This window comes from Zea mays, chromosome 7 (assembly GCF_902167145.1).
Source record: "Zea mays cultivar B73 chromosome 7, Zm-B73-REFERENCE-NAM-5.0, whole genome shotgun sequence".
Taxonomy (NCBI): Eukaryota; Viridiplantae; Streptophyta; class Magnoliopsida; order Poales; family Poaceae; genus Zea; species Zea mays.
In genome coordinates, this window is record NC_050102.1 from 75,766,519 (window position 1) to 75,790,424 (window position 23,906).

The window sequence follows — 23,906 nt, forward strand, 5'->3', positions numbered from 1 at the left end:
GAGATCCTCAGCTAAGTATAATCGATTCGGATCGTCATACCTTCACGGTTATGAAGGCTTGGTCACTGCCCTATACGTAGAACTCCAATAAATATGAAAGGATTGTTAAGAAATTGGCTAGTGTAGGTCAAGTGATTGATTTAGGGTAGGAAGAACTCTAGATGCAGGTAATTTTACCTAACCTGACAATAAAATTGGATTTTTAAGGATCCACTTTTAGTAAGCATTTCTGCAAAACAGAGTCTTTGATCATTGAGAAACCTTACCTTGACTCCCTTAAACCAGCATACCCTTGAGAGTCTTTTCTTTAGTCGGGTAAGTCTTGCTGAGTAATTCCATACTCAGGGTTTTATTCCCTATTGTTTTTAGGTGGAGAAGCAACAAACTTTTGTTGTTTCTGTTCCAAGGCGGTCACAAAAAAAGAAAACCAAGAGTAAAGCTGCGGGAGGAAGGGTTCCTCCATAGAACTTTTGTTTAAAACTTAATGGGAGGGGTTTTTGCCTCCCTTGGTGTGTAATAATAATACTATGCACTCGTAGGTTATATCCTGGTCTGTTATATATAACTTTGTCTTACTTTTAAAATAAAGGTAAGTTCATGTAATTGCTTCCGCATTCTTGTAACTCTGATGCTTGTAATGTCTGCGTGACGGGTGAAACGCTCTTGGGAAAGGTAAGAAAAGCAGATACCGAACTTGTCAAGTGATTCAGGGGCACCTACAGGGTTCTCGGAGGTCCGTTGGACAAGGACAACTGTAGGTGGGCCTAATGACTTGGGAGGTTCCGTCACAGCAAGTGGGTACTGGAAAGCTAGAAAAAGGTTGGGGTGGGGACAGGGCGCGGCCTCGGCGTGCATCGTGGGCGCGAAGACCACGGCGACGCGGGGTCATGCGCGGGCGGTTCGGGGTGGACGAGGCCGACAGACGGTACCCATGGGTCAGCAAGAACGGAGAAGCAAACAAGTGTCCCGACTTACGAGCGGGGCCCGCGGGGCAGCGAGAGAAGGAATGAAATGTTCAGAGGCTGGGCCGTCTTGGGCTAGTTGGGCCGAATTGGCTTTTTCTTTTTCCCTAGAATTTCTAATTCCTTTTCTATTTATTTTTCTCTAGGGTTTTCAATTCAAATTCAAACCAAATGCAAATGCAAACCATTTCAAACATGTGCATCAAACAAAAGGATAATTTAGACTTAGCATGATGCAACTTTTCATGACTCAGATAGTTTTGACAAAATAAATAATTAATCCCTCTCCTAATCAACTTAATTCTAATCAAAAGAAAGGGACATAGAGACAAGAGATAACACCTGAATTGGTAGGCATCTAGAAAAGAAGTGTTATTCCCCAAATTCAGGGTGTTACAAACCTAACCCCCTTAAAAAGAATCTCGCTCTCGAGATTCAGGGTTGGCTAGCAAAGTGTTTGGGGTACTTGGCTTTCAAATCATCTTCTCTTTCCTAGGTTACTTCTTCTTCTGAGTGATGGCCCCATTTGACTTTGCACATCCTGATCATGCTTCTCCGAGTGACTATGTCCGCTGTCTCCAGAATCTGAGTTGGCTTCTCAATATAAATCAAATCTTCTTAAACCTCAAGGTCCTCTGCTGGCAACTGCTCTTCCGGTACTCGCAAGTATTTCTTCAGCTTGGACACATGGAACACATCATGCACAACTGACAGACTTTCTGGTAGGCTAAGTTGATATGCCACTTCTCCACGTCTTGCTTGAATCTGGTACAGTCTGATGTATCGAGGTGCTAGCTTGTCCTTGACTCCGAACCTTTCGATTCATCTGATGGGTGACACTTTCAAGTAGACATAATCTCCTACTTCAAAACTCAATTTTCTTCTTCGGGTGTCAGCATAGCTTTGCTACCTGGACTGTGCGGTCTTCAGATTATCTCGAATCATTCTGATTTTCTCTTCAGCCTCAAGCAAAGTATCTATACCAAACACCTGCCTTTCGTCGGGTTGGTCCCAATGCAACGGAGTTCTACAATTCCTCCCATATAGTGCTTGGAATGGTGACATCTTCAGACTAGCCTGATAGATGTTATTGTAGGAGAATTCTGCATGCGGTAGCCTCTTGTCCCAACCTAACTTGTCTTGCAAAGCACAAGCCCTCAACATATCTTCAAGAATCTGGTTGGTTCTCTCAGACTGACCAAATGTTTGCAGGTGATAAGCTGAACTGAACTTCAAGTGTGTGCCCAAAGCTTCATGCAACTGCTGCCAAAAATGAGAAGTGAATTGGGTACCTCTATCTAATACTATCTTCTTTGGAACGCCATGCAAGCATACAATCCAAGACATATATTGACTTGACTCTTTCTGCTCAGAACTTCAGAAATCCGAGACTCAGCCTGTCGAATTCCTTTGCTAGCTCGTACGACATCAGATGAGCGGCCAACATATTGACTTGACTCTTTCTGCTCAGAGCATCTGCCACCACATTTGCTTTGCCTGGGTGATAATGTATCTCCAGCTTGTAGTCCTTGATCAACTCCAGCCATCTTTGCTGCCTCATGTTCAACTCTGACTGGATGAATATGTACTTGAGACTCTTGTGATCTGTGTAGATATCACACTTCTGCCCATACAAATAGTGTCTCTAGGTCTTCAGTGCATGAACCACTGCTGCTAACTCCAGATCATGAGTGGGGTAATTCTTCTCATGAATCTTCAACTGTCGGGACGAGTACGCCACTACTCTCCCCTCTTGCATTAACACACATCCCAGACCGGTGTACGAAGCATCACAATATACTGAGAATGGCTTCTGAACATCTGGCAGAATCAATATCAGTGCTGTTGTCAACTTCTTCTTCAACGTCTCAAAGGACTCTTGGCACGCTGGGGTCCACTTGAACTCAACCTTCTTTGCCAGCAAGGCTGTCATTGGCCTGGCAATCTTGGAGAAACCTTCAATGAAACACCGATAGTAGCCGACCATTCCAATGGAACTCTTGATTCCTCGGACATCTTTTGGTGCTTTCCAGTCCAGAATCATTGCTACTTTCTTTGGATCCACAACTAATCCATCTCAGTTTATAATATGACCTAAGATCAAACTTCGCTGATCCAGAACTCGTACTTGCTCAGCTTGGCATACAATTGACAATCTCGTAGTCTTTGTAGTACTTTCCTCAAGTACTCTTCAAGTTCTTGATCATTCTGGGAATATATGAGGATATCATCAATGAACACCACTACGAACTTGTCGAGATAGTCCATGAACACATTGTTCATCAAGTACATGAAATAAGCTGGCGCATTTGTCAAACCGAATGACACAACAGTGAACTCATACAATCCATATTTGGTGATAAATGTTGTCTTTAATATGTTCGAAGGTCGGATCCTGAGCTGATGGTAACCTGACCTCAGATCTATCTTCGAGAACACGCTGGCTCCTCTTAGCTGGTCAAAAAGATCTTCAATACGGAGCAGGGGGTATTTGTTCTTGACAGTGACTTCATTCAAAGATCTATAATCAATGCACATCCTATTTGTCCTATCCTTCTTCTCCACAAATACCACTGGGGTTGCCCAAGACGATGTACTTGGTCTGATGTAGCCTTTCTCTAACAATTCGTCAATCTGTGTCTTGAGTTCCACTAATTCTTGTCTGGACACTCGATATGCTCTCTTGGAAATAGGGGTGGTGCTATGGATAAGTACCGTGGCAAACTCAACTTTACGCTCAGGTGGCATGCCTCGTAACTCTTCAGGGAACACGTCGAGGAATTTTGAAACAATTCTAATATCCTTAATCAGGTTGGCCTCCTTACCATCTACCAACAAATGGTGACAGGCTCCTTCTTCTAGTTCATGCATGAACAGTTCAGTTATTATTTCCTTTCTAGATGGGGACACTAACTTTACTGTCCTCTTATCACAACTGATAGTGGCTTGGTTTCTGTGCAGCCAATTCATCCCTAGGATGACATCTAACCCTTGAGTACCCATTACTACTAGGTTAGCGGGGAAGTCTATCCCCCTTATTTCAATCCTTAGATTCGTACACATCTTATCGGACTGAACTTTTCCCCCAACTAAATTAACTCTTAAAGGTGGAATCATTGGTTCTACGGGGATGTTATGTGCTTCTACCCATGATGTAGAAACAAAAGAATGTGTGGCACCAGTATCAAATAATACGTTTGCTGGATAGGATTCGACTGGAAACATACCTACTGCCACATCATGTGCATCCTGGATTGCTTCAGCCTCCAAGTGGTTCTCCTTTCCATGGTTGTAGTCCTGGCCACAGATAGCGCTTGCTGTGGTGCTCCTTGTCTTGTTGAAGTGTTGAAAGCTGGCGACTGCTGAGTTGCCTTCTTTGGGCAATGATTCACCTAGTGGCCCTGTTCCCCAGAATGGAAACATGTGCGGCCTCCTCCTTGCACTGGAGCTGTTTGGTTGTTCTGGTTGGTTGCTAGGGCAGGAAGGCAAGGTGCCTGGTTGTTCTGGTGCTGGTACTGATTTCCTCCTTGCTGGTTGTTCTGACGGTACTGCTGCTGCTGCTGAGGGAACTGTCTCTGATGCTGTTGCTGGTGCTACCGTTGATGTTGGTGCTGGTGCTGGTGACCTTGAGGGTGACCCTGCTTGAACTGCGGAGGTGGGTTGCCTGAGTAGCGGGGACGACAACTATTCCTTGCCTAAGGTCCACCAATCTTGTGTTTCCTGTCCTTCATCTCCCTGTGCTTTCTTTCAGTCATGATTGCTCTGTCGATCAAATGCTGGAAGGTAGGGAAAGTGTGGTTCATCAGTTGATAGTGAAGAGGGTCAACAAAACCTCTCAGAAAATGGTACTGCCTCTTAGCGTCTGTATTGACATCCTTGGGTGCGTAGCGTGACAGCTGCAGAAACTTGTCCCTGTACTCACTAACAGACAGGGGTCTTGCTTCAGTGCTAGAAATTCCTCCTTCCTTACTATCATCAGCCCTTCAGGCACATGGTAACGACAGAAGTTGTCCCTGAACTCCTCCCAGGTAATGGTTTCAGGGTCGACATGGGTGGCGAGGTAAGACTCCCACCAGGACTGTGAAGATCCTCTTAGCAGGCGGGGACCATACAAAACCTATCACGATCGTTGCACTGAGCAGTGTGCAACTCACACTCCACGGTACGCAGCCAATCTTCGGCGTCCATGGGGTCAGTAGAATGGGCAAAGATAGGGGGATGGCCCCTCATGAACTTCGCCTTCTTGTCTCTGGGCACCGTGGCATCTGAACTTGCACCTGGTGGGGGTTGCTGCTATTGCACCTGCTGCATTGCTGTTAAAGTCTGACCAATTGCTTGGACTGCTTAGGTTTGCATCAGGAACATCTTCTCAATGGTCATTGGGGGTGGCGGTGGCAAATGCTGCTGAGCTGCCTCCTCCTAGGGTGTCTGATGCTCTTGCTGAGCATGCCTTCTACCTCTGCGCCTATTCTCAGACATCTGTAGAAAGCACACACACATCAGATATGACTCTGCACTCTTTCAGCACAAGAAAAGATATAAGGAAATCTTCATAATACTAAACAATTGATCATCTTCACTGACTCTCAACACAGCCAACACAACTTCTCAGATAAAGAGGAAAGTGGATATAAGGGGATTGCCCAACTAAATGACTAACTTTATTAATAACTACACCAAGTTATGAGGGATGCCCACAACTTAGTGACAATCATTACAAAGATCCAACATCATCATAAGTTCATCACGACAAGCATCAAAACATATGATAAGCAAACTAAGGCTAACTAAGACTGACTAAGACTAAGACACTGAATTAAGCATTATTACAGACTCCGACTCTGTCGAACTATGGCTCCAAATCTATCTGGGTCCTGCATGTGACACCCCAGTGTCACCTAGGGTTTCTTCTCAGAGCTAACTCAAAACCATTATCACATGTGAACCAAATTAGTAGCAAAGGTTTAATTAAGTCTTTTTCATCTTAAGAATTATGCCTCAATCATGTCATGCACCTCAGGGTGAGAAGAATTCACAAACCCTAAATAACCATAAGTAGGCCATTTAAGTGCAAAGAGGGAAAACTTGTAAAAAAGATTTTGAAAAAACCCAAAATCATGATGAGAACCAAATAACAAAGTTAAAGTGCACTAAATAAACTACAAAATATAGTAAGAAAGTTTGATCAGCAAAGCTTTTCAAAATTCTCAAAAAGACCCCTCAAGCTAAACTTCAAAAAGGAAATTCAGAAAATTTCAGAACTGAATTTTTAGCCCTTTGTAAAGATCAGCCGTGTTCTCTATTTTCCAAAACTCAAATCTACAAAACCCAAATATGAAAGTGGCGCCAAATTACCTTGAACATACTCTGGTAAAGTTTGAAATCAAACAAAAACCGTTTGACACATGTTGACTCGACTTTAGTCTCTATTTTTAGCCGAGCGACAAACCCAACTTCGCCCCCTCGTATCTCGCGATTCTGAGATCAAATCCACTCGAGTGTTGTAAGAGAAACAAAGAGTAAATGACAAAGAACAAATCGTGTGCAGGGATTTGGGAGAGATACGAGAAGATCGCGAGCCAATTAGCATTTGAAAATGACCAGACTAAGAGAGGCCATGTATTCGATCGCTTGCCTGAACGGCCGAGCGGGGACTGGTCGCGGCAGCGCGCGCCCCGCGCGTGGTCGCCCCGCTTCGCGCGTCTGCACCTCGCCCTCGCCTATAAGTGCCCCCAGAGGCCTTAGCCATTTGCACTCGTCCACCCAGAGCCCCGCCCGAGCCAGGGATCACCGGAGTTTGCCGTGGAAAGCGAGCGCCACCGCCCACCATCATTGCCCAAGCACGACCGTTGTGGCCAGTCTTTTCTGTCAACCCCCAGCCTCGCCCTAGCCTCTGGATAGCTTCCTAGAGAGCCTGTGGAGCTTCTCCAAGCTTGAGCCGATGCATTGCCTCACCGAAGAAGCGGATTCACCCTCGTCGGAGTTGTAATCCCCGCCGGCGCGCGTGGCCACGACTAACCGGTAAGCCATTTTCCAATTCCTCATGCCTATGTCTTCCCTGACCTCTGGTGAAGCTCTCTGGCCACTTCAATTGAACTCAACCACCCTGGTTAGGTCGGAGTCCTCACCGCCGACGAGCTCGCCCGCCAACGCGCGTGGACCGACCTACTCTGACCACCACCGGAGATGATCCGCACATCAGCGTGACCGTCAAGACCTCCCCTACGCCCTCGACCACCTCACCGGAGCAATCTCGCTGCCGGTAAGCCCCTCCGCCCTTTCCTCTGCCTCGATTACTATTTATTTGGGGGAAGGATCATGGGTTGGATTTAACAGAACTCTAGGGTGTTTTCTGCGCAGTCATAGACTCATGTGAATAGTAACCCGAGGACCCGTCTGCAATGAAACTTAGAACTTTCGCCAGGGACCCCAATGTAAAACCCTTTTTCCTTTAACTATTTCTGTTTATTCTTTTAAAATAGGCAGAGAACGTAGGAAATTTATATTTTGAGAAATATTTAACCAAATTGAGTCAAACCAATTTTACTGGATTCAGAATATTATGAACTATGAGATAAAAATACCGAACCATATGCTTTATGTATTAAATTTTAGAGTTTAGAATTAAATAAGGGAACTGCCCAAACCTTATTAAAATGGGGAAAAATAGTTATGCTTCTATGTTGGACTTAAGAAAATTTGTAGAAGTCCAAACCCAACTTAGGCACTGTTTAAAAATAGTAAGCACCCTAGTATAAAAGATTAAAACAGGGGTATCTATTAAAGACTATATCTTCCCAAAACTTAGGAAAATAAGAAAGACAATAGAAATTAATGGACAGTGAATGAACATATTTTTCCTAATCCACTTAAGTAATAAAGAACCTAGGAAAAATATAAAGAACCCTAGTCCAGAACAAATCCAAGGTGAAACAATTTATTAAGCACTAATAAAACCAGAAAGGCCATTATTAAAAATATAAGGACCATTTCAAAATTGGTAAGAAAAATTAAGTGGACTTCTAACTACTAGAACATCCCTACAAAATAATAACACCCCAGCCCATCATTATAAATTGGTTGAACAATTAAAACATAATTTTTAGCCATGTTCCAATTAAATCATAAGAAAGCCAAAAATTGTGCAACAAAAGGCAAATAAAGTTTTACCAATTTATTGATGAAGTAGACCACCAGAGAAAAATGCAAAACCTATTCAAAACTACAGAATAATACTCATTACCCCTACCTCATGAAAACGGCCATTTAATTCAAGAAATTTCTACCACCCTTTCCCTTAAGAAAAAAGTTACCAAATTCTAGAATGATTGCTCTTGCGCAAAGAAGAAGATAGGAAAAATTAGAAATCTGTTGTTTGATATTTTTCAAGTATAGTGGTGGTAGAAAGTGCCCCTTTGGCTAGAAACTTTAGAAAATCATAGCAAAATAACAAGTAAGTATTAGTGGCTGAAACTTTGTACAAAACTATGTTATTACATCTAAATGCCAGCAAAAATAAGCCTTAGAAAATAACCCACTGCTAAAAGGGAGTTGTAGTTCAAAACACCCCCTCTGCCCTAATATTTGATAATTTTGTACAGAGAGAACCCCTCACTTTTTAAGCCCCAAATTTTGAGACAGAGAGTTATACACCAGTGAGAAGCCACTGTAATTTTGGCACAATTTTTGGAAATTTATATCACTAACTTGTAGTTCAAATTCACCTGAAGGACCTAAAAGAAAAAGGAAAATAAGAGATAGATTAGAAAGATTAATAAGTCCCACCCCAATAATTGCAACTAAGAATCTTGTAAAATATCACTAAAACATAAGAAGGAAGATCAGTAGAACACTAAAAACAATCTGACCATTCAGAAATCAACCTTGACCCAATTTACTAAGTATACCCAGAAATATCTACTAGCAAGACTTAGCTCTATTTCCTGTTAATTAATCTTTCACCATACAATTTTAGTTACTAAATTGCATATCATGCCATGCATATATCTTACTCATTGCATTCATTAGTTTGCAACCTCGCTGACTGAGAGTATGTGCTCATCCCTGAGCAAGGAACTGTCCACGAGGAAGGTCAGGAGTCAGCTCCTGAACCTGCCATTGAGGATCTCCCCGCAGCCCCAGCAATTGAAGGCAAGCCTCGGTTTTATGCATAACCAACTTTGTATGCTATTTTACTACACTTAATGTTTGTAGGCTTGTAATGTGCACTTAAGTGTAGGAGTTGCTTGAAACCCTTAGTTGCATGAATTCAGGATTCCTTTTTGAGATGGATACTAGTATGCTAGGTCGAGTAGCTGCTTTGCTAATTAGGATCTCGGTAGAAGTTGAGTGATTTTTCTAGCACTCGTGCGAGTTCAGGAATTGATTATATTCATCTTGATAACGGGATCTATGATGGTCTATGAACTTGGATCCAGGGGGGTGCCTTGTCCATGAGACAGGAAAAGGAATTAAGGATTAATGTGTGGATAACTGAGTCAAGCGTTTGAACGTACTAAACACATGTCGAGAAATATGGTAACCGGTAAACCTAGTACCTGAGTGAAGCCGGGCGAGGACTTTTCTCCTCACTTGTCCTGAGACTGGGTCTCCCATGCTAGCTATGGTGGGTACAAGTGCGGTCACTGCACGGCAGTAGCCGGGGTTAGTGGAGCATTGTATGCCAAGGCGGTGAGCCTTGGCCGTGAATGGGGAATCGATGGGGACGGTTGACGTGTGTGGGGATGGAGTGCCCCTACATGTCGCGTGTTTAGGTTTACCTTGCAAGGTTTAAAAACTCGATTCGAATCGTCTGCTTCTCGTAGCTAATGAGACTGCTTGACCCCTTGTACTACATTGAGTAAGAAGTGAAATGAGGTTTACATGAGATAACATGTTGATTGTATTAATGATTGTTACCATGTATGCTTAGAAGGAGCCAACTTAGCTAAAAGTAATGATTCTAGAATTGGAAAAGCTAAAATTTATCTTAGACTCAGCTAGTGCTTTTGGCAAACCAAACCCCTCAGCCAACATCTGCATGGTCTAGAGGTAGAGGAGTAGATTCCTCACACCGGGTAAGTCTTGCTGAGTATTAGTATACTCAACCTTGCTTGTGGCATAATTTTTGCAGGTACGCTTCAGGATATGGTTGATGGTGTGACTTGGCTTACCACCCTGCCACTGGGTTGGACGGTCGAGTGGGATGCTGCTCCAGCAGGAGAGGAGCAGGAGGAGTAGTGGGCTAGGCCTTGCCCTATTCCTCGTTTTCGACGATATCGATTATCTGCTGCAGTTTACCTTATGAACTTATTTCAGTTACCTGAAAAACTCCGATCTAAAGAATAACTCCAGTACTTTAATTTGATGTTTCCTGTTTTATTGTATTTCCTTTGTGACTCATCATCGAGTGAGTTAGTATTGATCCCGGGGAGTGGCTTTATCAGACTAGATCTGAGGGACTGACGGGTTATTCCGATTTAAGTGCGTTGCGACCTCCAAGGCATGACTTGGGCACTTAAGCTGGAATAATTCGGTCGGTTCTGCCACAACTGGTATCGGAGCAAATACCACCACAGAGAAAGCAATAAACCATGAATACCAACTTTCAAAAATCTAAAACTTGCTTAGAAATCAGTAATTGGATCGTTAGGACTAGAACGCTAGACCTAGGATGAAAGGCCTTAGGAATAGTGGGAGAAATAGGTGGCTAATTAATTAGGCCCTATGGGCCAGCCTTAGGATTTTTAAAGGATGCCCTAAAAAGCACCCTTTTGATTCGGAGAGGAGACGTTATTTTCAGCATGCATGCATTATAAAACAAAAAGGATTAGAAAGTAAAGGAGTAGAAATTTGATCTAACCCGCTTCCTTTTAACCACCCATGCTCTTTTATTCATCTTTCTTCCACCATAATCTTCACATCTGATACTCTTCCACAGATGACCTCACCCACCCCCACCAATGGAGGAGACACTCGTTTCAGCTCTGATTTCCTTTCTCATGATGGTTTTCCTTCCATCTTGTGGGAAGTGCTCAACTCCACTGGTTACCCTATGCCCCCTTTGTATATAGTGCAGCTGTACGAGGAGCATCGGGTGCCACGTTGCTGAGTCTGGCTGACTCTAGAGGCTCATCCCCTTCAGCCGGGTTGGCGTTCTCTTGACTCCGAGACTGTTGGATTCAGGGCAGACGACACCACCGAAGTAGCAGCTATGAAGACCCTGACGACTTTCGGTGGCTACCATCTCCTAGAGATGGTGATGCACCCCTTAGGACTCTTCCCTACCGAGAAGAGGGACGAGTCCATGTGGTGCAACCATGTGAGCCATGTGAAGACGTATGGGCCATGTATCTTGACTTGGTCGGAAGGATGACTGTTCCGTGCATGAGCGCACTGTACCGCCTTCAGGCCCTGCAGAGCGACGCTATGGCACATCTTGCTAACTTCGCTTAGACCACCAAGCTCACCCTCGATAGCCAAGAGGACTTCGTGGTCGACTTGTCCTCAGAGTTGGTGGAGAAGGACCTACAGGTGGAACGGTTGAGCCAGCGCATCACCACCTTGGAGCAGCAGGTGGAGATCCGGTACAACACCATTGATGTCCTAGAAAACTAGCTCCATGATGTGCAGCGGAAGCTTGAGGAAGCTAATGACCACCTAGACATGCACCACCTAGAGATGGAGGCCAATGAGGCCGGAAGCGAGGCAGAAGAGCATCCCGAGGAGTTAGGACCAGCCCCCGGTGCCAATGTGACTGCCTCCGAGATGCCCCCTTCACCCGTATCTAGTGTCGCTTCCACTACTTAGGGTTGATGAGTCATTTTGACGCTTTAGGAGGATAGAAACCCACGTGAGCTTAGTTAACGGTAGATTTTGGACTAGGCTTATGGGTATTTTCCCCTAATTGATGTAACCCCTGAGCGCTTTTGGGATCAGTGAAATGGTTGTAACCATGTTATCCTCGTTCGAACTTAATGTTATGATTATGACAATTTCTTTCTGTACGAGATAAAAGCGTATTGTTCGAAATTGTGAATTGGGATAACAATGGCGACAATCTCTGTTTTCAGATGGCAGCTAGGCAGCGCTGCGGGCATAACGAGCAAGTTCCCCTGCCACCTCCTCCAGCTCCCACGGTGCAGGAGCTGATGGCTCAGCAGAATGAAATTCTGTGATAGCTCTTGCAGTGCCAGCCTCACTCTCAGCAGCATGGTGGAGGCCAGCCGCAGCGACCTCTGGCCGCGACAACCTACCAGGAGTTCCTGAGTACGCAGCCGCCCTTGTTCACCAAGGCAGAGGATCTGTTGGACGCTGACGTGTGGTTACGCGTCGTGGAGTCCAAGTTTCCCCTCCTCACGGGAGCCTGCCCTGATGACACCAAGCTTGCTTCGCCACGCAGCAGCTTCGCGGACCTGCTCGGACTTGGTGGGACCATTTCCGCGCCATGCTACCTACTCGTCATGAAGTTTCTTGGGAGGAATTCAAGACTGCCTTCAGAGGACACCACATCCCAGCTGAAATTCTTGACCGCAAGCTGAATGAATTTCTGGCACTCAATCAAGGAACCCGCACGGTATTGCAGTATGCTCAGGCCTTCAACGACCTGTGCCAGTACACAGGGTATCATGCTGATTCCGATGAGAAGAAGAGAGATCGCTTCCGCAGGGGTCTCAACACCAAGTTGCGTGAGCGTCTCAACACTGTTCGGGCTAATAGCTTCAATGAGTTGGTCAACTTGGCCATCTCACAGGAAGATTGTATCGTAGATCACCGGGCAGAGAAGAAGAGGAAGGCACCAATGTCAGCACCCTCTGCTCAAACCCAGAGGTTCAGGATTGTTTCCCACAATCAGAGCAGAGGATTTCAGCAGCATGCAGGCAGATGGGTGATCAGGCCACCTCAGCAGCAGCAGCTAGCACCCAATCGTTTTCCAGCTTCCGCTCCAAGGAACAATCAACCTCCACAGCAGCAGTAGTTTCACCAGGGAAATGGGAACAAGTGCTTCACTTGTGGCAATGTGGGCCATTATGCCAAGAATTGTCCAAGGAATCAGCAGAAGCAGATGCCAGCACCAAATCAAGACAGGGGAAGAAAGCAGAAGGTGCAAGTCAGGCAAGGGAAGCTCAACTTCACTACTCTGGAGGAGTTACCTGAAGGAGCCCCCATCATGACTGATATCTTTTCAGTTTTTAATCAACCTGCATTAATTCTGTTTGATTTTGGTGCATCTCATAGCTTCATTAGCCAAAAGTTTAGTGCTAAATGTCAACTGCCTTTCTATCATGCAAAAGGGTCCTTCATGGTAGCAACACCTGGGGGTAAAATAGCAACCAATCAATTAAACCGAAATGTGCCTATCTCAATGGGAACTAGGATCTTCAAAACCACACTCCTGATTTTAGGATTAGAGGGTATGGATATCATTCTCGGAGCTGACTGGATGACTCAACACCGAGTTGTGTTGGATGTAGCTACCAGAGCTCTAGAGATCCGTTCTCCTACCTTCGAAGACCTTGTGTTGTATCTACCCAGCCAAGATTCTACTCGATCATGTGCTTTTGCTATGACAGAGTTGCCCTTGAAGAAGATTCCAATGGTCTGTGGGTATGAAGATGTTTTTCCTGATGAATTACCAGGAATGCCACCAGACCGGGATATTGAATTCGCCATCGAGTTGCAGCCGGGAACGACACCTATTTCCAAGAGGCCTTACCGGATGCCACCCGCTGAGTTGGCAAAATTGAAGAAGCAATTGCAAGAATTGTTAGTCAAGGGTTTCATCCGCCGAAGTACTTCGCCTTGGGGATGTCTAGCCTTGTTTGTAAAGAAGAAAGATGAAAGCTTGAGGCTGTGCATAGATTACCGCCCACTTAATGTGGTGACTATCAAGAACAAGTATCCTTTGCCTCGTATTGATGTTCTTTTTGATCAATTGGTCGAAGCCAAAGTGTTTTCCAAGATAGACCTTCGCTCCGGCTATCATCAGATCAATATACGAGCAAGTGATATTCCGAAGACTGCCTTCTCAACTAGATATGGGTTGTATGAATATTTGGTAATGTCATTTGGGCTGACTAATGCCCCAGCATACTTCATGTATCTGATGAATTTTGTCTTCATGCCTGAATTGGACAAGTTCGTGGTGGTTTTCATCGATGATATCTTGGTGTACTCAAAGAACGAAGAAGAGAATGTCGGTCATTTGCATGTAGTGCTTCAACGTCTGCGAGAGCATCGTCTTTATGCCAAATTGTCAAAATGTGATTTTTGGCTAAAAGAAATCAAATTCCTGGGTCAAACTATCTCTCAGGCAGGCATAGTTGTTGATCCTGATAAGGTGCAAGAGGTGATGAACTGGAAGCCGCCAACAACTGTTCGTCAGATTCAAAGTTTTCTGGGATTGGCAGGTTATTATTGAAGATTCATTTCAGATTTCTCTCGAATTGCGAAACCCATGACTGAATTGTTGAAGAAAGGAGCTAAGTTTGTTTGGGGTCAGAAGTGCGAAGATGCCTTCAACACATTGAGGCAACGTCTGACCATAGCACCGGTGTTAGCGCAACCCGACAGTAGCAAGCCATTTGATGTGTACTGTGATGCCTCTGGCACTGGACTGGGTTGTGTTTTGATGCAAGACAACCGAGTCATTGCTTATGCGTCAAGAGCACTCAGGCCTCATGAGCAAAATTACCCCACTCATGACTTGGAGTTAGCAGCCGTGGTTCATGCGTTGAAGATGTGGAGACACTATTTGATGGGAACCCACTGCAACATCTTCACAGATCATAAGAGCCTTAAGTATATCTTTACTCAGGCTGATCTCAACATGAGGCAGAGAAGATGGCTAGAGCTGATCAAGGACTATGACCTAGAGGTACACTATCACCCAGGGAAAGCCAATGTGGTAGCTGATGCCTTGAGTCGGAAATCGCAATGCAAATGTGTTATAATGGATTCTCGCATCAACACCCTATGTGATGAGTTGAACAAAATGAAAATTGAAGTGATTCCTTCTAGTGCTTTGTGTCACATTTCCGTTGAGCCAACTTTGCAAGACCAGATAATATTGGCCCAACTTAGTGACAAGGGAGTGCAAATCATTAAAGAGAACCTCCATCAGAAGACAGAGAAGTATAAATGTTTCTGCTAAGATGGAAAGGGTACATTGTGGTTTCAAAGCAGATTGGTGGTTCCTAAAAATAAGGATCTCAAGAAGAAAATCTTGGATGAAGCTCATCTCTCCAAATTCTCCATGCATCCAGGAAGCACCTAGATGTACCATGATCTGAAGCCCTTGTATTGGTGGACCAGAATGAAGAGGGAGATAGCACAATATGTATCAGAATGTGACACATGTCAGAGGATGAAGGCAAGCAACTTGAAATCAGCTGGTGCCTTGCAACCCCTATCAATACCTTCATGGAAATGGGATGACATCAGCATGGAATTTATTGTGGGTCTGCCCAACACCTATTGTCATCATGATTCAATTTGGGTCATTGTGGACCGACTATCAAAAGTGGCACATTTTCTTCCAGTGCACACCACTCATAAGGCTCAGAAGTATGCAGAGCTGTACATTGACCGAATCGTGTGTCTGCATGGATTACCCCGAACTATTGTCTCTAACCGAGGAGCCCAATTTGTTGCCAGATTTTGGGAACAACTGCAAGAGTCTTTGGGAACCAAGCTAATAAGAAGTTCAGCTTACCACCCGCAGACCGATGGTCAAACCGAAAGGGTAAATCAAATTCTTGAAGATATGCTAAGGGCTTGTGCGATCGATTGTGGCAAGAACTGGGATAAGTACCTCTCCTTGGCAGAGTTTGCTTATAACAAAAGTTATCAATCCAGCCTAAAGATGGCACCTTTCGAATCCCTATATGGAAGAAGGTGTCGAACACCCCTCAATTGGTCTCAGCCTGGAGAAAGAGAAATTTTTGAACCTGACTTGGTGACTGAAGCCGAAAGGAAAGTCAAGCTAATCAGGAAGAATCTAGAAGCTGCTCAAGCCAGGCAGAAGAGTTACCATGACAAGAGAAGAAAACCTCTCCAGTTCAAAGTGGGAGATTTTGTATATTTGAAGGTATCACCCACAAAGGAGTGATGAGGTTTGGGATCAAAGGTAATCTAGCCCCTTGCTACATTGGACCTTATGAGATCATAGACGCATGTGGACCCATGGCATACAAATTGAAGTTACCTCCAAAAATGTCTGCCATCCACAATGTATTCCATGTATCCCAACTAAAGAAGTGTGTTCGATTGCCGACCGAGATCATAGCAGAACCAGAAGTGGAGATAGAGCTAGATCTATCGTACCAAGAGTACCCTTCCAAGGTTCTAGATTGCAAAGAAAGATCAGCTCGGGCTAAATCGATCAAGATGTATAAGATCCAATGGAGTAACCACTCAGAAGAAGATGCTACTTGGGAGACTAAGGAATTTCTATGTTCGAACTTCCCTGATTATCTACCTAAGGGAATTGGTACGTAACCATGCCCAACCCCTCCCACTGCCCTTTGAATCTAAATATAGGAAAAATGATCTTAATATAAAAAGAGTTAATTGTAGAACTAAAGCTAAAAGGACTTCCTTATGAAGTTGCAAAGAAGATGACATTCGAAGAGCAGTTGCCAAGAAGAACCTTAATGAATAAACCACCCAATTCAAGTAAGCCATAAATCATTCTCTTCACCCCAGAGGACTCCGACCCAAATCTCGGGACGAGATTCCTTTAAGGGGGAAGGTTGTGATACCCCAGTGTCACCTAGGGTTTCTTCTCAGAGCTAACTCAAAACCATTATCACATGTGAACCAAATTAGGAGCAAAGGTTTAATTAAGTCTTTTTCATCTTAAGAATTATGCCTTAATCATGTCATGCACCTCAGGGTGAGAAGAATTCACAAACCCTAAATAACCCTAAGTAGGCCATTTAAGTGCAAAGAGGGAAAACTTGTAAAAAAGATTTTGAAAAACCCAAAATCACGATGAGAACCAAATAACAAAGTTAAAGTGCACTAAATAAACTACAAAATATAGTAAGAAAGTTTGATCAGCAAAGCTTTGCAAAATTCTCAAAAAGACCCCTCAAGCTAAACTTCAAAAAGGAAATTCGGAAAATTTTAGAACTGAATTTTCAGCCCTTTGTAAAGATCAGTCATGTTCTCTGTTTTCCAAAACTCAAATCTACAAAACCCAAATATGAAAGTGGCACCAAATTACCTTGAACTTACTCTGGTAAAGTTTGAAATCAAACAAAAATAGTTTGACACAAGTTGACTCGACTTCAGTCTCGGTTTTCAGCCGAGCGACAAACCCAACTTCGCCGCCTCGTATCTCGCGATTCCGAGATCAAATCCACTCGAGTGTTGTAAGAGAAACAAAGAGTAAACAACAAAGAACAAATCATGTGCAGGGATTTGGGAGAGTTAAGAGAAGATCGCTTGCCAATTAGCATTTGAAAATGACCAGACTAAGTGAGGCCACGTGTTCGATCGCTTGCCTGACCGGGCGAGCGCGGACTGGCCGTGGCAGCGCGCGCCCCACGAGTGGTCGCCCTGCCTCGCGCGTCTATACCTTCCCCTCGCCTATAAGTGCCCCCAGAAGCCTTAGCCATTTGCACTCGCGCACCTAGAGCCCCGCCCGAGCCAGGGATCACCGGAGTTCGCCATGGACAGCGAGCGCCACCGCCCGCCATCACTGCCCAAGCACGACCGTTGTGGCCAGTCTTTTCTGTCAACCCCCAGCCTCGCCCTAGCCCCTAGATAGCTTCCTCGAGAGCCTGTGGAGCTTCCCCAAGCTTGAGTCGAGGTATTGCCTCACCGGAGAAGCGGATTCACCCTCGCCGGAGTTGTAATCCCCGCCGGCGTGCGTGGCCACGACTAACCGGTAAGCCATTTTCCAATTCCTCGTACCTAAGTCTTCCGTGACCTCTGCTGAAGCTCTCTGACCACTTCAATTGAACTCTACCACCCTGGTTAGGCTGGAGTCCTCAACGCCGACGAGCTCGCCCGCCGGCTCGCGTGGACCGACCTACTCTGACCATCACCGGAGACGATCCGCACATCGACGTGACCGTCAAGACCTCCCCTACGCCCTCGACCACCTCCCCGGAGCAATCTCACCGCCGGTAAGCCCCTCCGCCTCGGTTACTGTTTATTTGGGCGAAGGATCGCGGGTTGGATTTAGCAGAACTCTAGGGTGTTTTCTGCGCAGTCATAGACTCATGTGAATAGTAACCCGAGGACCCGTCTGCAATGAAACTTAGAACTTTCGCCAGGGACCCCAATGTAAAACCCTTTTTCCTTTAACTATTTCTGTTTATTCTTTTAAAATAGGCAGAGAACTTAGGAAATTTATATTTTGAGAAATATTTAACCAAATTGAGTCAAACCAATTTTACTGGATTCAGAATATTATGAACTATTAGATAAAAATACGAAGCCATATGCTTTCTGTTTTAAAATTTAGAGTTTAGAATTAAATAAGGAAACTGCCCAAACCTTATTAAAATGGATAAAAATAGTTATGCTTCTATGCTGGACTTAAGAAAATTTGTAGAAGTCCAAACCCAACTTAGGCACTATTTAAAAATAGTAAGCACCCTAGTATAAAAGATTAAAACAGGGGTATCTGTTAAAAACTATATCTGCCCAAAACTTAGGAAAATAAGAAAGACAATAGAAATTAATGGACAGTGGATGAACATATTTTTCCTAATCCACTTAAGTAATAAAAAACCTAGGAAAAATATAAAGAACCCTAGTCCAGAACAGATCCAAGGTGAAACAATTTATTAAGCACTAATAAAACAAGAAAGGCTATTATTAAAAATATAAGGTCCATTTCAAAATTGGTAAGAAAAATTCAGTGAACTTCTAACTACTATAACATCCCTATTAAAATAATGAATATGCCTGCCCATCATTATAAATTGGTTGAACAATTAAAACTTGATTTTTAGCCATGTTCCAATTAAATCATAAAAAAGCCAAAAAGTGTGCAACAAAAGGCAAATAATTTTTTACCAAATTACTGATGAAGTAGACCACTAGAGAAAAATGCAAAACCTATTCAAAACTACATAATAACACTCATTACCCCTACCTCATGAAAAAAGCCATTTAATTCAAGAAATTCCTACCACCTTTTCCCTTAAGCAAAAAGTTACCAAATTCTAGAATGATTGCTCTTGCGCAAAGAAAAAGATAGGAAAAATTAGAAATCTATTGTTTGATATTTTTCAAGTATAGTGGTAGTAGAAAGCACCCATTTGGCTAGAAACTTTAGAAAATCATAGCAAAATAACAAATAAGTATTAGTGGCTGAAACTTTGTACCAAACAATGTTATTACATCTAAATGCCAGCAAAAATAAGCCTTAGAAAATAACCCACTATAGAAGGGAGTTGTAGTTCAAATTACCCCCTCTGCCCTAATATTTGATAATTTTGTACAGAGAGAACCCCTCACTTTTTAAGCCCCAAATTTTGCGACAGAGAGTTATACATCAGTGAGGAGCCACTGTAATTTTTGCAAAATTTTTGGAAATCTATATCACTAACTTATAGTTCAAACCCACCTGAAGGACCTAAAAGAAAATGGAAAAGAAGAGATAGATTAGAAAGATTAATAAGTCTCACCCCAATAATTGCAGCTAAGAATCTTGTAAAATATTACTAAAAATACGAATGAAGATCAGTAGAACACTAAAAACAATCTGACCATTCAGAAATCAACCTTGACCCAATTTACTAAGTATACCCAGAAATATCCACTAGCAAGACTTAGCTCTATTTCCTGTTAATTAATCTTTCACCATACAATTTTAGTTACTAAATTGCATATCATGCCATGTATATATCTTACTCATTGGATTCATTAGTTTGCAACCTCGCTGACGGAGAGTACGTGCTCATCCCTGAGCAAGGAGCTGTCCACGAGGAAGATCAGGAGCCAGCTCCCGAGCCTGCCATCGAGGATCTCCCCGCAGCCCCAGCAATTGAAGGCAAGCCCCGGTTTTATGCATAACCAACTTTATATGCTATTTTACTACACTTAATGTTTGTAGGCTTGTAATGTGCACTTAAGTGTAGGAGTTGCTTGAAACCCTTAGTTGCATGAATTCAGGATTCCTTTTTGAGATGGATACTAGTATGCTAGGTCGAGTAGCTGCTTTGCTAATTAGGATCTCGGTAGAAGTCGAGTGATTTTTCTAGCACTCGCGCGAGGTCAGGAATTGACTGTATTCATCTTGATAACGGGATCTATGATGGTTATGAACTATCCAGGGGGGATGCCTTGTCCATGAGACGGGAAAAGGAATTAAGGATTAATGTGTGGATACCTGAGTCAAGCGCTTGAACGTACTAAACACATGTCGGGAAATATGGTAACCGGTAAACCTAGTACCTGAGTGAAGCCAGGCGCGGACTTTTCTCCTCACTTGTCCTAAGACTGGGTCTCCCATGCTAGCTATGGTGGGTACAAGTGCGGTCACTGCACGACGGCAGCCGGGGACAATGGAGCATTGTATACCAAGGCGGTGAGCCCTGGCCGCGAATGGGGAATCGATGGCGACGGTTGACGTGTGTGGGGACGGAGTGCCCCTACATGTCGTGTGTTTAGGTTTACCTTGCAAGGTTTAAAAACTCGATTCGAATCGTCTGCTTCTCGCAGCTAATGAGACTGCTTGACCGCTTGTACTACATTGAGTAAGAAGTGAAATGAGGTTTACATGAGATAACATGTTGGTTGTATTAAATGATTGTTACCATGTATGCTTAGAAGGAGCCAACTTAGCTAAAAGTAATGATTCTAGAATTGGAAAAGCTAAAATTTATCTTAGACTCAGCTAGTGCTTTTGGCAAACCAAACCTCTCAGCCAACAGTTGCATGGTCTAGAGGTAGAGGAGTATATTCCTCACACCGGGTAAGTCTAGCTGAGTATTAGTATACTCAGCCTTGCTTGTGGCATAATTTTTGCAGGTATGCTTCGGGATATGGTTGATGGTGTGACTTGGCCTACCACCCTACCACCGGGTTGGACGGTCGAGTGGGATGCTGCTTCAGCAGAAGAGGAGCAGGAGGAGTAGTGGGCTAGGCCTTGCCCTATTCCTCGTTTTCAACAATATCGATTATTCGCTGCAGTTTACCTTATGGGCTTATTTCAGTTACCTGAAAAACTTCGATCTATGTAATAACTCCAGTACTTTAATTTGAGGTTTCTTGTTTTATTGTATTTCCTCTGTGACTTACCATCGAGTGAGTTAGTGGTATTTGATCCCGGGGAGTGGCTTTATCTGACTAGATCTGTGGGATTGATGGGTTATTCCGATTTAAGTGCGTTATGACCTCCGAGGGGTGACTTGGGCAATTAAGCTGGAATAATTCGGACGGTTCTGCCACACTGTAGTCAGGGGTGCCGTAATCAAAGCGACCACAGTGCGGTGAGCGGTAAGGGTGCTTAATCCTGACAGGCGCAGGAGAACCACCATCCTGATAGTGACGCGCTGCGTGCTCCGCATGCAATTCCGCAACTTCCGCCCGAACCTTGCCCAACTCGTCAAGGGCGTGGTCCAGCTCGGTGTTGAGCACAGCGACCAGGTTGACCATGTTGTTCAACCTAGGATTTCTCTCACCAACGGGCGAGACAATTACACCTCCACCACTGCCGGTCGAACGGTGAGGGTAGTACTTCAGGTCGAGGTCATCAGCTACCCCGCTGAACAACGAGCAATACTGCGAAAGCGCACGCCGTGAAAATCTTGCATGGATGCGTTGGCAGTATCCCTCTCAATGATAGAATAGTGCTTTGAGAAGGCCTCTGCACCGCGAAGATCATCGTTCGGATGACGCACCAAGCAAGTAGCCTCCCACTAGTCCGGGTATAACCCGCGACAATGCTGGTAGACTACACAACGGTACTCAATTGACCAAGTGTGTTGGTCAAAGGCCTGATGCAACAAGGTGTCAAGAGCGTCGTGGAAGTGACACCCGCGAGCGGTGTCGTGAGTGATGGGCCTGCGATCCATCCCTCCGGCTCAAGCTCCTTCGAGAGCTCTGTGCTGTGGCTCGAACTGCCACCGGCGTCGTCGTCATCTCCGTCTCCGTCAGGGTCTCCTCCAGTAGCCGGGATGCCCTGTGTTAGTGAAGGTGGCATCTTTGGCTGAGCTACAGGGGAAGGATGCCTCCTAGACTCCACCTCCTGCTGAGGCGAGGGGGAAGAGTCTTGCTGCTCCTGTCGTCAGCGATCCTGCTCCTCATGTAGGCGACGATGCAGTCTCTCCAGGTGGCTAAACTGACATGTCACCGTGCAGTGTAGTGGGCGCTCCGCTAGGCGAGAGGGAAAAAAGGGGATCACTGACTTACGTGTAGTGCATCTAATACGGGCCATCTACAAAAGACATCGTAAGCACAAGAGTGAGAGTAGAACTATGTGACCAGCAAGTAAACAGAAAGCAAAGTGAGACAAAATTTTTGTAAGATAAGAATATAGATAGTAATATAACATAGAATTGGTCAAGATAACCAACTTTTGAAATGACACCAAGGTCAAGGTAAGAGTAGGGATTTATAGTCCTTAGGGCGGCCATTCTAGTCTAGGTTAGCGGTCCTACAGTCAGCAAGGCTTTGATACCACTTATGTCACACTCGGTTTTGGAAGGCAAACCGAATGCGAACCATGTACGTGCCAGGACCAGAAACTCACGTACACAGCGATTACATAAATGGACATCATCACACATTGCTCAAAGTAAATAGTGGAAAGGTACTTTATTACATCAAGATGTCCAAGACATCCATAGAGTCTATAACATAGTCATTAACATTATCAAAGTGCGGAATACGAAACGTAGCAGATAAGGCCTTCACAGGCAGCTGGCTGGGGTACGCCACTAACATAACTATAACTCGTCGTAGTCCTAGAACTCCTCAAAGTCCTCCACGTTGCCTACCTCTCCTCCTAAGCACTGAATACAGTGGGGACAACCTGGGGTGGGGCGGTTTTTAAAGCAAGGGTGAGTACACATCAACGTACTCAGCAAATGTCCCGTTTGACTAAAGTGGACTAGTTGTATGTGGAGTTAAGGTTAAGCAGTTTCTTTTGGTTGGTCAAGTATTTATTACTAATAGTAGAGCCAAATTTTAGTATTAAACCTAGTTATTACCCAAATGTACTCCCTCCAAGAGGAAATACCAGATATCATAATTATAACCATCATCATTAAACAACATCATCATGAAAGTTCTTCTAATCAAAGAGGATCCTAAGGCCACTCTTAACCGTGAGCACGGCTGATATACCAGTCTCTAACACTCTACAGAGGTTGCACACTTTACCCATAAGTCGTGATTCTCATTCTGCCCAAAGATCATGACTCCCCATTGATCACTACCAAGGTGACCTGGCAGGGTCTCACTATGTAGCCTTTACAAATATTCACCAGAGGTCATAGTTGCCCTTTAAGTTTCTCCAGTTTGATAAACACAGTACTTCTCCCCACAGGAAGGGTGACTAACAAAACCAAGTCAAAAGAACCTCGGCAACCAACCTCGGCAGAGCAAGTACTGTGCCTGGACCCCATTGACGGACCTATGGCGAAGCCAACTACACCTCAAGTTCCTCTAATTAATCAGCTAAGGGCGTCTCATTCCACCCTCATGGTTGTACTGTTATCCGGGGTGGTCACTCAATGAACAGGTCCTTCCGGAGAGGTACTAAGGAAATAGCTTGAGTCCCCTAAAGTATCACAAGATCATCATTGGCATAACATCATCGTATCATAAATGTTCACATCATGTTCATTGATTAAAGTAAAGCAATAACATGAAGCTAACCATGATAACCCAAAACGTAAACAAGGATAAGGGAAATACAGATTAGTCAATCCTTAGGTTTCAATAAAGTAATGTGGGACAATGAATTATAAAGTAAGT